The sequence below is a fragment of the Perognathus longimembris genome, chromosome 16 (assembly GCF_023159225.1).
Source record: "Perognathus longimembris pacificus isolate PPM17 chromosome 16, ASM2315922v1, whole genome shotgun sequence".
Taxonomy (NCBI): Eukaryota; Metazoa; Chordata; class Mammalia; order Rodentia; family Heteromyidae; genus Perognathus; species Perognathus longimembris.
In genome coordinates, this window is record NC_063176.1 from 52,639,117 (window position 1) to 52,655,094 (window position 15,978).

General features: G+C 38.6%; 1 long non-coding RNA gene across 1 annotated transcript; it reads left to right on the plus strand.

The window, feature by feature from the left end:
- The first annotated feature begins 5,038 nt into the window (after window positions 1-5,038).
- Window positions 5,039-14,508, plus strand: LOC125364889. Its single transcript, XR_007213590.1, has 3 exons — window positions 5,039-5,049; window positions 8,234-8,238; window positions 14,424-14,508. It is a non-coding gene; the product is annotated as an uncharacterized LOC125364889 (long non-coding RNA).
- Window positions 14,509-15,978: the final 1,470 nt, after the last annotated feature.

Here is a 15,978-nt window from a genome sequence, read left to right on the forward strand (position 1 = left end):
TTTAGGTCCATGCCAGAAGCCACCTGGCTTACTGATGTGAAGTGGACCAATCTGTCAAGCTTCCTCAGCCTGCATGTGACATTAGATGCTCAGAGTACCACTTCTCTTCCGAAGAGGAAATTGATCTTTGTAACACAGGCTCAGCCTCTTACAAATCATTGTGCAAACTGGCTGGTGTTTCAAAGGGCAGCCTGACTGTCTAGTCTTTGGCTGAGCTGCCCTTTGATTTGGGGGGAACTTTTACTTCGAGGTCAGTGGCAGGGGTTAATTAGCTGATGCACAAGCCAATCACTCCATGCTCTTCACTTCAGTGTGCTGCTCAGAACATGATCAGCCTGAAGAGCAATGAAAATTAAAACAGGAACCTCCTAGCCTTCTCTATTCTCACCCTGATCAGCCTGGGCTATTTGTCCTCAACATTTCAAAGGAGATGTTTTCATGAAAATTGAATACTTCTTTTTAGTGTCTGTTTGGAGGAAATACCTCCAACACTGAGTATGTCTGTGGGTAAACTTGGACAACTTATGTCTGCAGTGACTTTTTTTTTTTGTCCTTTGTCATTAAAGGGGGTATTGGAAGAGGGTCCTGAGCTACACCAGTGGTAAGATTCATTGCTACTTTGGCCCAAAGTATAACAATCATGGTACTCATATCTTCTTATTGATTCATTGATTGAATCTGACTTAGGATGTTAGACTATTAGTCCTTAATCTACAGGATAAGTTATAACCCTGGTTTTACAGAGTTTGGGAAAATAAAATGATATGTGTGCTTCATTTTCATCATCAACAATCAAGTTCTGATTCTTGTGGACCTGTTCCTTTTTTTTTTAACCTGCCATTTGTTACTTAACTAGTTTTTCATCATGTTCTGTAGTTCTACTTATTTATGATACACTTAAAATCCTTCTATGTTCCTTGTTCCTTCCTATTTCTAATCTTGATTTATTCATCACCCCTGACTTCCATAAAGGATTTATGGAAATTATCATGGATATATACCTCTCTAAAGCTGTATGGATTCAGTTGAATCAATATCCCTCTGCTTTCAGCTTTGTTGAGTATGTGGTTTGCCCTGGAAGTTGCACAAAATATATCACTGAAATCATGCACAAAGTATTTGGGGGAAAGGTATTTACTTATTTTTGCTTTGGTTAATTGTAGCAAAGCTTACATAAGTTAAAATGATGTGATCTAGGTTAATATGTTGAAGCTGTAGACTCAACGGCTCAGGCTCAATGGCTCTAAAGTCAATGCATTTAACTGTCAGTCATTGAATACCTCCACCCTTCATGTCTTGTTGATTCCAAATGAATCACTTTGGTTATCTGGCCAATCTCCTTTCATATCCCCCTCCCCCTCCCTGCCCCAAACATTACAATGGAAGCTCTTCTAGTATTCTGGCAACAGAGTGGATGAGATATGTGTTCATCATCCTGTAGCATCAGGTGAAGCCTAGGGGCTTTACATTCAGATGTATGACTTATTTATTTTTCATAGAAAATTTGGTCTATCTGGTCTATTTGGTCTATTTGGTCTAGACTTGTTGGTCTATCTAACTGAATTTAAGCTCCCTGGAAAGGAGAAGGAGCAATAATGACATCTGGGATTCCTCATTCATGTACAAAGATACTTCCCTTGGAATATGAGGGTTTGAAATTTCTTACACTGTATATAGCAACATAGATTTCAAAATATAAGATCTTTCATTCATTTCCTCAGGCAACCGAAACCCCTGGCTTACAAAATGGATCGTGGCACTTTTGGCTTGTAAGGGGATTGTAAAAGATTGCCTCATAACTCTGGATCCATCTTATTTTGTGTTGATATGGTAGTTGCCCATATTAATAAACGTTTATGAAGAGCTGGACAGTAAAATATCTATTTTGAGTGACTTTTATACTCATTTTTGAGTGATTCGTCATTGTATTTATATTAGTGACAACACAGAAGAGTAAAAAAAAAAACAAAACAGCCTAGATAAAAGTGGGGAGAATAAGCTGAGTGGCAGAGGCTCACACCTGCAATCCTAGCTACTCCAGGAGGCTGAGGTCTTAGGTTCCGTATTTGAAGCCAGCTGGGGAAGAAAAGTCCATGAGACGCTATCTCCAATAGACTACTCAGAAAAAGCTGGAAGCGGCAGTGTAGCTCAAGTGGTAGAGTGCTAGCCTTGAACTCACAGAGGCTCAGGGATAGTGCCCAGGTCTTGAGTTCAAGCCCCAGGACTGACACCAAAAACAAAAAACCAAATAAACTAGTGGGGGGAATAAACTCTGCACTTCCCTTTGCCCCATCCCCATCTTCAGTGTTTGGTAAAACACTTCATCAAGTTGACATTCATTTACAACTCCAGATACTAGAGGGAAGAGCTCAGACTAAGATGATCATCAAAGCCTTCCTTCAGGATCCAGAATTCAGTTTCCTGGGGTTTGTACTATTTTTCACAAAGTGAAGAACATGGCCTAGAAGACATAGGTTTTTGTTTGTTTGTTTGTTTTCTTTTAAGGGATTTTGTAAATGATATGATGCTGAACCCAAACAAACGCATGCCATTAGAGACACACAAAGACACAGCTTTGTGAATATGTATGTGAACAAGGTACCAATTGTATGGTGAAATCCATGAAAACTGGTAGTTCATGTTGTACGAACTCAGAAGTAGAGGGACATTTATGAATGGAATTATCAGTTCAGTCATGACAAAAGCCCAAGTTTTACCCTGGCCTTTGAGTGACTATGGCAAAGAATGTGGACCATGATTGTCACAACATGAGAATGATAAGATAATGTAGAGAAAGGGAAATAAGCACAGGAAGGAGTGGATGGAGAGAAGAGCATCTGACTCATGTAAAAGCTAGTTCTGGGAAGGTTGATAAAAATGGGAACATTAATTGTGATTCATTTATTCAGCAAACTCTTAGCAAGTTATTACTGGGCATAGGGCCCCACACTGAGCTGTGAAACTATGGATTTGCAGGCTAGGTCTCATCCAGTCTTCTATGGAGCCAACAGTTATAAATGATTAAAAATTAAGGGAGATAAGCATTGCAAAACTAAATCATTGAACACTGAGAATGCAAGCAGAGTATCCAATCAAGCTGTCCTCTGGACTGTCTGCCATTCTACCCATTCTTCAAGCATCACTGAGCCACTGTCCTATAGTCCTGTATAGCACCTGATATGAACTTGTTTATTTACCTATTTGATTCCTTTTTTCTCCTCTTGCAATATCTAAACTCATAGAAACCAGAGAAGGTGATCAACTTGTCCTTGAAGACCCAGTGCCTAACCCAGAACTTGATCTGGAACAGATAGAATGAGGGATGAATTATCATCTTAGCTCCTTCAGGAAAATAACATGTCATCAAGCACAAATTTTCCTTACATAGGCCTTGACATAACAGTATTTTGATGGTTTCATAAACTATCAAGCTAGGATTGCTTCCTCAAAGACCCAGCCTTCTCTGTCTTAATGTCATATACATGTTGTTGCTTAACAATTCTGTACTGGTGTATCTTCAGGCAAACAAGCAGAATTTGAAGGAAGGCCAGTGGTTTAATTTATGCATAGGCATTTCAGGCTACTCCATACAGTAGCATGATTAGCTACAAAGAAGTACAGAGAAGCAAGAGGCATCTGACCATCTTGAATTCTTCTTTTAGAATGTTGAATTGACCACCAGACACTGGTGGCTCATGCCTGTAATCCTAGCTACTCAGGAGGCTGAGATCTGAGGATCATGGTTCAAAGCCAGCTCCAGCAGAAAGTCCATGAGACTCTTCTCCCTAAACAACAGAAAACTGGAAGTGGTGCTGTGGCTCAAGTGGTAGAGCGCTAGCCTTGAGCTCAAGCGCCCAGGCCCAGAGATCAAGCCCATGACCACACACACACACACACACACACACACACACACACACACACACACACACACACGACATGCAATGTTGCATTGACACTTTTTCCTCTCACCTTAGATTTCCAATGAAGAGGTGATGCAGTTTCAGAGAGAGATTAAGTAAGTCATGTTAGAGTGACAGAATGGGTAAATAAGGTATAATGTGGAATAAAATGTAAATTGGATTTAAGCAAGTCCTTTTTCACAGCCTTACCATTCAGTCCTACCCGAGTAGTTCAGATTCCAACAGTGGCTTCCATGCATGGTTCTATTACATGATGCCACTCAAGGGCATTTGATGTTTTCTCTCTTTGGAAATTCATTTGCATTTAAATGATTTGAAATAATCATAAAAGCCAAGTGCTATGAAGTTTGAAATTAGTTACTGTCTATAAATTGCCATGCCATTAAAAGATGATTGTGGAGAACTTTGCTGTCTCACATGTAGGCAGATTAAAATCTAACAAAGTACACCTTGTTACAAACCTCTAAAGAATGATGAGGTATAGAGCTAAATTGATTTAGCCATCTACTAGTGCCTTATAAACTTGAGGTACTTGAGTTTATTTTCAGAGTTACAGATTTCTTAATGCAGGCTATACCTTCCCTTTTTAAGTCGGCTGTTTTAAAGAATTTGCTAGAGTTCATTCTTATCCTTAAGAACAATTAAAGGTGGGAACATGGTTTCTGTTTTATTTTTTCCTTTTTAACCAGGGAATGTCTTTCAAGAGAAGCCTAGGAACAAGTTGGATCAGTTCTGAAGCCCCAGGGCAGAGTTGACTTCATTGGAGAAATTCCTACACTGCCTGTCATGGAAAACCCAAATAACAGGATTACAATGGTGAAAAGTGCAGACATAGAAGTCAGCTATTTTGAGTTTAAATGACATTTCTAATAATTACATAGCTGTGTGATCCTGGAAAGGTACTTAATCCCTCTGATTACAAAGTGAGAACAATAGAAATGTGTATAATATAGGATTATGATATGACCAATAATGCATTTAAATATTCAGTTCAGTCTTCACTGAATTCAAGAGCTCAACAAAGATCACACGTTGTTATTACTATTGCTGTTATTATTTATTAATTAGATTTTTTTTAAGTGCCAGTCCCAGGATTTGAACTCAGGGTCTGGGCATGCTATCCTTGAGGGTTTTTGCTCATGGTTAGCATTCTACCACTTGAGCTGTAATTCCACTTTCAGCTTTTTTTGTGGTTACTGAAGACAGAGTCTCATGGACTCATGGTAATTCATAAAAAAACATAACTAATCATTGTTTTAAACCATTAAATTAGTTATAGGTTGGTTTTTAGCAGTATATAACCCAAACCATGGTGCTCTTTGAACTGAACTCCTGTCAATTTCTCATGCCATAATCGAGGGTCAGCTGACTTTTAATTTTTATTCCTGGCTGCTTTAAATAAGATTTTTTCATGAGTTGTTGCTTGAAAAAGTAAAACCCAAGGTCTTTATAATACTCAGAAGCAAAACTCCTCACAATCTACTTCTCTTGCATTTTTACTCCCCCAAATGAGAGTTTTGACATTTGGACAATAACTTGAAAGAGTCTCTGAAGACTATTTGAAGGTGCAATTTGTCTTTGATAGAAAATGACAATGAAAATAGTTTCTAGAAGAAAAGATAAAATATCAAGGAGATAGTGAAATCAAAAGAAGTGTTGTAAGATGAGTTGCTACTGCTTTTGACCCTGGCTATCTAAGGTCTATGAATTCCTTTTCAAATAACTACTTTGGCCAGTTTACTCCCTCATACACAGACTCCACAAACCATCAACATGAAGACATTTCAGTTCTATTCCTGGTCATTTCCATCACATTTCCTCATCAGTTCCTTTTCTATTTAAATGTCCCACTCAGGGAGTTCAAGCCAAGGTTTTGTTCTTAAACAGTAGCAAAGATAGTCTGCTATCCTAGACAGTGATAATTGAGAGATACAATAGGAAATCTGGCAAGTCTGTAGAGACAGCCAAACTGGACCTGGAGGAAACCGAGATCATATTCAATCCAAACAGTAGGACCAGAGTCAAACCAGAAGAATGCCCCTTCATTCTCTCTCTGGCTTTTACAGCCACCTTACCATTTCCTTCTCTGCATAGATACTGAGAGAAGATGGAAAAATCCATCCAGGTGGGGGTGCCTTGCTTGCTGAGGATTCTGTGCAGCGGAAATCCTAGCATGTAAAGACTCCACATGCAAAGACATTCAGGGTGGATCTCCCCTGGGCTCTGAGTCCCTGATCAACTTTAGGTGTCACAGTGTTTGTGTGACTTCAGGACTGGACACACTCAAGACACTTTCCTGAGGTGCTTGCATCACAGTGGCTGATTAGAAGATATGGTTTTGATACAGCAAGACATATTTCTGCAAAAATATGTATACTTGAGCTCAAAGGCGCAAGTCACCTGTGAAGCTATGTAATAAACTCAATGGAGCTGGATAGGTCTGAGTACCAGAAGCTGAGGGAGAAAAATATCATTTTCTGGCTATGTTGGTTAGCATAGGACCAAGAACCAGATCATCTGAATGCCAACTTTCCCCTTCCTATGAACAAGTTGATTATGCAAAAATAACCTGTTATTTTTGCCTAAAATATGAATCTAGACCACCATTAGCCATGAAGGGAATCTGAATGGCTTCCCCACCTCTAAGAATTTTATTTTACTTAGGTGAACTGCACCCAATTTATGGCATAGCAGCTGCCCCTGATTCTGAAGAGAAATAATCGTTCAACTTTATTTTGAATGTTTGGAGCTGCAAAGTTCACAATGAGAACCGAACTCAAGGGATCTGTGTGCTAACAGATGGCATAATTATACCCAGTAGAAATATACCTGTAGACTTTCCATAAACTCACATGTAACCATGTGTGTATGTTTCTGTGTATGTGTGTGTCTCTTTGTGCATGAGAAAATATAGCAGAAGATTTATTTTAATGAGAAGAAACACATTGAATGCCATTTCTTTATGAACACAAGACAGTAAAAATATATATTTCAGATATTAGGCTGCACAGTACCTATTTCCATTTTCCAAACAGCCAGTGCCATATAAACATGCTGATGGATAAGGGAATGACTTTGGGACATTGGCTTCAGAAGGAAATAAAACAAGTGCTAGAATGTCAATTGTTTACCAAGTAGTTAGCCTTTACTGTATTAAATGTTTACTTGTGATATTTGTAGAACTGTGGCCCATCTTAAAAAATTAAATAATCTCATCAGAAATAGGACCAGTGCTATAATTTCACGTAGGATGTATGTGACTATGGAATCTGAATTCCTAACTTCACAATCCCCAAATACAAAAGATACATCTATACATATGTACAAATGCATACCACTATACACATATATGTATGCATACATATATATGACATATATACCTATACATACAAAAGATATATGTATATCCCCACACATTGTATAGTTCATTTTTAGTTGTATAGTTAATTTTCAAAATAATGTCTAGTATCACTGCTGCATTTGTTCAACCTTTGTCCCATCAATTCTGTGCTCCCCTTACCCTCCCCAAAACAGACAAATGAATAAACAACAGAAAATTAAAACAAAAACATCATCAAAGAAAAAAATAAACTCAATTTTCTGAAGTTCATTTGAATAATTTATACGGTCAAATAGTTATTGTGCCTATGTAATCCTCTCCTAAGACTATCTTCCTCTGGTCTCACTCTGTGTGACTGTCTACATACCTGAATAATTTATCATGTCCCAGTATATATTTTTTCAAATTTTATCATCCAGTGTGTTTACTTGTAGATTTATAGGCACATTCTAGTTACCACAAATGAAGGAAACATGCAACCTATGTTTCTCTGAGTCTGGCATATGTCCTTTAATATAAAATTTCCAAGTCTTTACATTTCCTTATGAATGATACAATATTACTCTTTCTGATGGATAAGTCAAATTCCATTGTGTATATATAGTGTTTTCTTAATCCATTCATCCACTGAGGGGTTTAGTTCCCTATCTTGGTTATGGTAAATAAACAATGCTGCAATGAAGATAATTGTGTTGAAAGCTTCCCTCCCCCGCCCTCTCTCTCTCTCTCACACACACACACACAAACACATCAATTATAACAATTTGGTTAAAACCATCAGAATACAATTTAATGGGCTCAAATAACCAGGAGCAGGTTATCATAGTTCCTGTGGGTGAGAATTAGTATCTGGAAATGGACATTTAATATCGTAGAAAGTTCATCAAATATTCAGTTCTTTCCATAGTTCCATTTTGACAATGTCATTAATTTGACTTGGTGAGACTCTCCATATGGTTATTTTCACTGCAAGGAAAGGTAGTATGACTTCTTGTGGGACTCCTGTAGAAATTCATCCATACCTATCCTCACATGTCATTCCTGTAAATGGGCATAGGCCTTCCTTGAACTCATGATTTTTTGTTTTTTTATTATCAAACTGATGTACAGAGAGGTTACAATTTCATACATTAGGCATTGGATACATTTCTTTTACTGTTTGTTACCTCCTCCCTCATTCCCTTCTCCCCCCTCCCCCTTTTTCTCCCCCACCCCAAGAGTTGTTCAGTTCATTTACACCAGTTTTGCAAGTATTGCTTTTGTAGTCGTTTGTCTTTTTTACCCTGTGTCTCTCGATTTTAGTATTCCCTTCCAGTTTCCTAGTTCTAATACCAGTATACACGGTTTCCAATGTACTCAGATAAGATACAGAGATAGTGCAGGTACAACCACAGGAAGGGGATACAAGAAGATCATCAATAATAGAAGCTACGGTTACACATAACACGTTGAACAGAAAGCCCATAGATTGGGAAAAGATCTTTACCGGCATACAATGGACAAAGGCCTCATATCTAAAATATATGCAGAACTAAAAAAAATAGATTCCTCCAAAACAAAACTGCAAAGAACCAATAGTCCCCTCAACAAGTGGGCTAAAGACTTAAAAAGAGACTTCTCGGATGAGGAAATGAGAATGGCCAAGAGACATATGAAAAAGTGCTCTACATCACTGGCCATAAAAGAAATGCAAATCAAAACAACATTGAGATTCCATCTCACCCCAGTAAGAATGTCCTATATCAAGAAAACTAACAATAACAACTGTTGGAGAGGATGTGGCCAAAAGGAAACCCTACTTCATTATTGGTGGGAATGTAAGCTGGTTCATCCACTCTGGCAAGCAGTATGGAGATTCCTCAGAAGGCTAAAAATAGAACTCCCCTATGCCCCAGCAGCCCCACTTTTGGGCATCTACCCAAAAGACCACAAACAAGAACATACTAGAGCCACCAGCACAACAATGAACTCATGACTTGTAGTGGAAAAAAATATTGCTATGTTTGATTGAAATAAATCCAGACTGGTCTTACAGCTGTATGAAGTAATGGCACGATAAAAATCAGGTGTTATTGTGGAGTACAGATCATATCTTGTAGGCTATATTGATCAGATCCGTTGATCAATATGAAAGCATATTCACCCACATTTGTTCTACATACATTATAAATACACTAAACTTAATTGAGGTGGAAGAATTAAATCTGGGCATGGAGGTCAGCATTAACAAAGACTATACGTTTTTGTTGAATTATTTCCATAGCTGTCACTGCTTTCATTTTCTTTCTCTCCAACCCTTTGGGAGCAATAATATTTCTACAAGATTGAGCAACTTGTTTCCCTTCTCAAAACAGATAGCTGAATAATACAAAAGAATTTCAATTTAGGTTTTCATTACTATCCCAATGTTCTTTCTTACAAACTATGATGTCTCATTTATACTTACATTCACTTTATGCTTGTATTTAGTTATGTTTTTAAATAAAATATCCCACTTTTACCTAAGGTCAACCTCAGATCTATCCATGCACAGTTCTATTAACAATATCTCTCACACAATTAAGATTTAGGTATCAGCCACTGTGCCAGGCTTATTAAAAATAACTAGAAACATCTCAAATAACTAAAACATTCAAGAATATTTTCCAACACACAAAAAATTGATAACTGCTTGAGGTGAAAGATATGTAAATACTTTGATGTAATCATTACATAATGTATGCAAGAATTGAAACAATGTATAATATACCATAATTATGTTCAATTAGATTTTCATTGTATGTCTAATATTATATGTCTACCAGGGTATGGGTGAATTGTCTTCACACAAAAGAAAGTTTTAAAGTGGTAGGGAAAGATCATTTAGAGTTCCCTTCTTTTGTTCCTTTTCTTGTGCAGTTTCTATTTTATGTGAATTTATCCTAAGTAAATGTTGGATTTATATATACATATTTTTTTCCAACAAAGATACAGGGAAGAAGGATACTTTTGCATAGTTGATAATAGCTAAAATTTTTAGCACCAAAATGCCATCAGTATGGATTAGATACATTAATTATGTCAGTTCATAGAGAACATACCATCCAGCTATTTAGAAAATGATGGTAGAACTGCGTGAATTAAAATAGGGAAGTTAATGATACAGTACTAAGGAAAAGTTCAGATTCTAAGACCATACAACAGACCTATCTATCATTCCAAATGAATCATTCTTAAATACTATAGTAGTGATCTTTGGGGGGGGGTGTGGAATTATAAATAGTTTCATTTCCTTCCTTTTACTTAAGTGCATTTTCTGTAATACAAATAATTGTATGAATTAAATATCAAAGTAAAAATGTAATTTCACCCAAATTGCTCCTGTATAATAAATTACTCAATACTTTCTTAGAGCAGAACGTTTTCTTTGTAGAAATTTCCCAGGAATTTGGCTGGTGATTTACGATTGGTCTGGTTATAACAGAGTAGGCTCTTAAGCACTATTCTAGCCTAGAGCGAAATGCTATGGAGGATGAAGTGTACATAAATTGGTGTGGTGTCTGGCATCAGCGGGTCGAGGTTGGAGAAGGGCGAAACCTTGAGGACACTGGAGAAATCTGTCCTATACACTAGTGGTGACACCTGCCTCTTCCAATGGCAACACAGACATCTGCAGCCATTCTCAGAAATGCACTTCACCTTTCAGGGTGGGAACTCCATGGACCCGACTGAAGCGCAGCAATGCAGTCTTACCTGCGGTTTTACTTTCTGTGCTTTCAGTTTCCCACATCAGCCTTGGGAACACTGGGTGAGTACAATACAAACAGGGTAGGCACAGGGGTGGGGGGTGGAGGGATGCATTGTTAATCTCTTACTAATTTACTACTGGAGACAGTATAGAATTATATAGAACATAAGTGACCATGCTGATGGTGGTGATGGTGTTGCTCACAGTGATAGTAATGAGACATCAATGTAAAAGGCAACTATCCAGAGGAGATCAATGGGGGAGGAGGGCGTGGAGGAGATACTGAGTGGTGAAAAGGAACAAAGAAATATGTGTGTGTGTGGTGTGTGTGTGTGTGTGTGTGTGTGTGTGTGCACATGTGTTTAATGAAACCCACCAGATGCTGCTTGAAAAATACAAAGATTACATGTTTTCTCTCAGGTGTAGAAGCTAGACTTAGTTTATTAATATACAAGTAAATTCTGTAAGTGGTATGCAAGTATGCACAAAGTTATTAACTGAAACTCTGTACATTCATGAGCCAACTCAAACATTGTAATTCTTTAGTGAGGTTAAATCAAAGGTCAACAAAATAAATACCAGGAAACAGGTATTTTCAAGAGGTGTGGTGAGGTCCAGGGGAATAGACAAATGAAGAGAAGAAGCGGGGGGAGAATTCGGTATAAAATTCAAAGCACATCCTAAAGAGTTAAGAAAAATGCGGGAGAGGGGAGTGGGTTGGGATGGATGGGTGAAGAATGCTGAAAGCGGTGATCGCAACACATTTTATTTATAAACTGCTTTCTTGGATGGCAACTCTGTTGTACAGTTAAAAAATTAAATAATGAAAGAAAGGAAGAGAGGGAAGGAATGAGACTGTGGCTTAAGGATGAATTTGTTCCAAGTGCACAGCGTACATGTCAGGAAATAGCACAATTAAACTTCCTCATGTTACAAATACGTGCTAACTCACATAGGCCTCAGCTTCACTTGCAACTCCAAGATTCCACTGAGAAACTTGGAACCTAGTCCCAGAGTAAAACAGGGACTCACCAGATGACATTTGTCACAGAAAACAGGCCACTTCATTATTTGTGGCCACAAAGATGGTGAGGTGCCAACACCTCATGCAGGGTTCCTACCCTGCAACTCCTGCTCTGTAATCTGCCTTCTCCCCCTACTGAGGCCAGAAAGGTGGAGAGAAAATCTCTGACTGCATCGGAGCGTCTCTGAAACCAAGTGTTCTTACCTCCGAGCCTTGGACCTGTTCATGAGAGTCTTCTGTCTCTCAGACAGTCCTGTTTATTAAAATTCCTCCTCATTTCCCTCATCCATGGCCTCCTCAGTGCTGGGTTGGAGGGTGGCATTTCCTGACCCATAGCTGATTCTTTAGGGACATTCCTGAGATGTGAGGAGCTGTCCTCAGCACCACCCTGCCCCTGCAGGGCTCACCTCGCCAGCCTGGCATCAACCGCTCGCTCAGTCCCGCCCAGGCTGTGTTCCCAGCAGTGTAAGAGCGGTTCTGAAACTTGGAGACATCAGATCACCGGGGTGTTTTCCTTCAATAAGGGTTGCTTTATGAAATACAGAATTGACATTAGAACCACTTGATCTAAACTTTTAGGAATGGTACACGCTTACCTGGCAATGAGGTAAGCACGGATTACTCTGTGAAATCCCACTCAGACTTTTCGGGTGTTAGTGTAAGAAGTCGATGTGCTCGCTGACTGAGCTCAAGTCAGTAGCAAGAGGGCAAAGCGTGTTTCCTTAACTCAGCGCAACTCGACAGGACTGCCTGAGAGGATAGGAAGTGCATCACCAGCACCACGCAATGCTGAACACTTATTTGGGAAGTGGCTGGCGTGACCAAGGGACAGAGCTTTTGTCTTTCCTTTTCACTGAAATTTAGAGAGCCACCTGAGGTGAGTGGCTCTTGTACTTATCTTTTCTAGATGGATCTTGGGTGTCAGAGCGCAAAGGTGAGAGGACACGATGCCCCTTGAGAGGTGCTGTGGGAAAAGGAAGGCGCTTGTGCCGGTGAGAGTCAGAAGGGTTGCCACAGGGCATCTGTGAAGAGGAAGGTGCCCACACAAAAGACACAGGGACATACTTCCGTACCACGCCACACGTATTTGCATCCTTGATCAATTCTCTATAATATTTGGGTCTATACACGAAAAGTCAAAGCAATTCAGATACATCTCATAGATCAGACTGAAGGAAAGGGAGAAGGGACCACAGGGCATCAAGTAGGGCATTTTCTGGTTGACGTAGAAGAGGGATTTGAGGCTCAAAGAAGGGAAGTGAACCACACACGCACACATCTAAGTTGTCAGCTTAGCATCTATTTTCCCCACCAATGCATTTTCCCTTGCCACCTGTAACTTCAATGGCATTATAAATTTGGCACCATCTTTGATAAAAGAAGTATTAACTGCCAATATTAAATGAGCTCCTCTTATTTCTAAGATTATTATAGAATGTAAAATAACTTAAAAATATTGAGGTAAGAAAGAAAATTAAATGAAAACCAACACAGGAGAAAGAGGGGTATATTCATTGATATTCTAAATAAGATTTGAAGAATTATAAAACAAATAAAAAGCCAAAGGTGATGATGAAGTGAAGTGATTTAAGACCATGATTTTTATTTTAAATTGAAGGACAGAATTAAGGAGTAAAAGATGATCGAGATAAGAGACAGTGGATAGAGTTAGATGCTGCAGGGACAGCAAACATTTCACAATTTGAGCATTTGGTTCAAATACCACTACCATTATTCAAGAAAAAAAAATAATAGAGAAATGACAGAAGATGAAGTATATGATATGGTAATTAGTAGTACTATTCTCCAGATTCTTGGGGAAATTGTGGATGACTTATAAAATTCTCAGGGTTGTTGGTTCTTTTTATGGAAAAATATGCCTCTGTTATTATTATATATTATTTAAAGTACTTGTTTATGACAAATTTCAAAGGTATTGCAGGCTACAATACACAAATAGAAATTTTATGAAGAATATTTGTAAAATGTTGGAGTTAAAATTTCTAAACTAGTATCAGAATACTTAGCTATTAATCTTGAGTACATCTGCATATGTCCAAGAAGTTGACACCCATCCAAGGAGTCCTATACTGACTGTTCATTGCAGCATGAATTATGGTAACCAAAATAGGACCCAAATGTTGGTTGTGAAACAGATAAAATGTGCTTTAGTCATACAGTAGAATATTGTCTAGCAGTTAAAATACAACACTTAAGCTGGGCATTAGTGGCTCATGCCTGTAATCCTAGCTACTCAAGAGGCCGAGATTTGAGGATGGTGGTTCAAAGCCAGGAAGGAAAGTCTGAGATTCTTATCTCCAATTAACCACCAGAAAACTACAAGTGGCACTGTGGGCTCGAAGTGGTAGAGTGCTAGTCTTGAGTGAAAGAGCTCAAGGCCCTGAGTTCAAGCCCCACAACTGACAAAAATAAATACAACAAAACACAACCAATTAAATGTGTTATGTGATAAATCATGCACAGTGGAGAAATTAAAAGTACTGAATATTGTAAAAAAGAAAAAGAAATTCATGATATGTAGTATAAGATGGAGAATGAAAAAAATAATAAAATAAGGGTGAATAATTAATACTCACCCCAGAAAAATGATATGCATCAAATTAATGCTAGGAGGTTTGCAGCTTGAATAGTTAGATAAAGCCCTGTGACTTTTACAAGATGAAAATGGAAAAGGTTCATAAAAGGCTACCATATTGCCCTTGACATTTTTTCTGGGGTCTTACATACCCAGTGACTATTATAATCATCTTGGGATAATTGATACATGACATTACCTTCCAAACACCTTCTGCTGCTTCTCCCTGTGGTTATAATACATTATAAACTTGACGCATGATTTCAAATTGATAAATTCAAGTCAAAAATCCCAGCCAGGGATTTTTTTTATATAGCTGATTCCCAACTCGAACAGATTAAAAAAAAACAGGATGCATGTATTTTAAATACTGCATATAAAAACATAGTTGTACATACTACATTCTAAATAATGTGTATTTGGGGATGGTTGTTAGCTTTCTTTCTTTGTTTCTTTATCTTTGCTCCATATTTTCTAAATTTTCTGTAATGAGCAAGTGTCACATCTGTGATAAAAATATTATTAGTACTAAAACCACATGGTTCGATTTTTATGCTAGTCTGTATGGCTTTAAAAAATATTGTTGTTTGCTTAAGAAACAAGAAATTGACTTCCAGCTGTGGTTTGGATGGAAAATGGAGACCTGGGAGGCTTCCCGTAGGGATTTTCCATCAAAACAATATTTAGTTAGCAAGTGTTCCATGCCAGTTCTCTTTGCTTCTTTTCCTTCTTGCAGTTCATCATACATGAGGCCTGAATCTTTCTGAAGCTTTCCCTGTGAAATCCGCAGACTCGCCTAGTTGTCCTGAACGTAATCACTGAGGTGAGAGGGCTCAGATGACTGATGCATGCTCACCTCTAGAATGGGACACGTGTCAGGATAGCATGCTAACGAGCTGCTTGAGGGTCACAGCCACAATGCTGGCAGTCTGGCCTGGAGAATTTGGGACCCAATATTTTGCACACTCGGAGCAATTTAAGCTGGATCATAAAACCAGCCACCTTTGAGAGCAAGAGGACAAGGCAGTCTTGGTGGGGGGCAGCCCCCGGGGAGGTGCAGGAGGTCTGGAAAGTGTGGCAAAGAGCTGGGTGACCACAGAGGTAGTTGGCGACACTAGAAATAGAGACTCAGACCACAGACAGAAAGACTTGCAGCCACACACTGAGGAGCTGGTGTGTTTACCTGTGAGCATTATATCCAAAGCAGGCTGATCCCCTCAGTATTTAATCTCTTCATATTTATCTTTTAAGACTGGGTCAATGGCTCTTGCCTGTCATCTAGTTATTCAGGAGGCTGAGATCTGAGGATTGTGGTTTGAAGCTAGATGAGGCAAGAAAGTCCAAGAGACTCTTAATTTCATTAGACACACA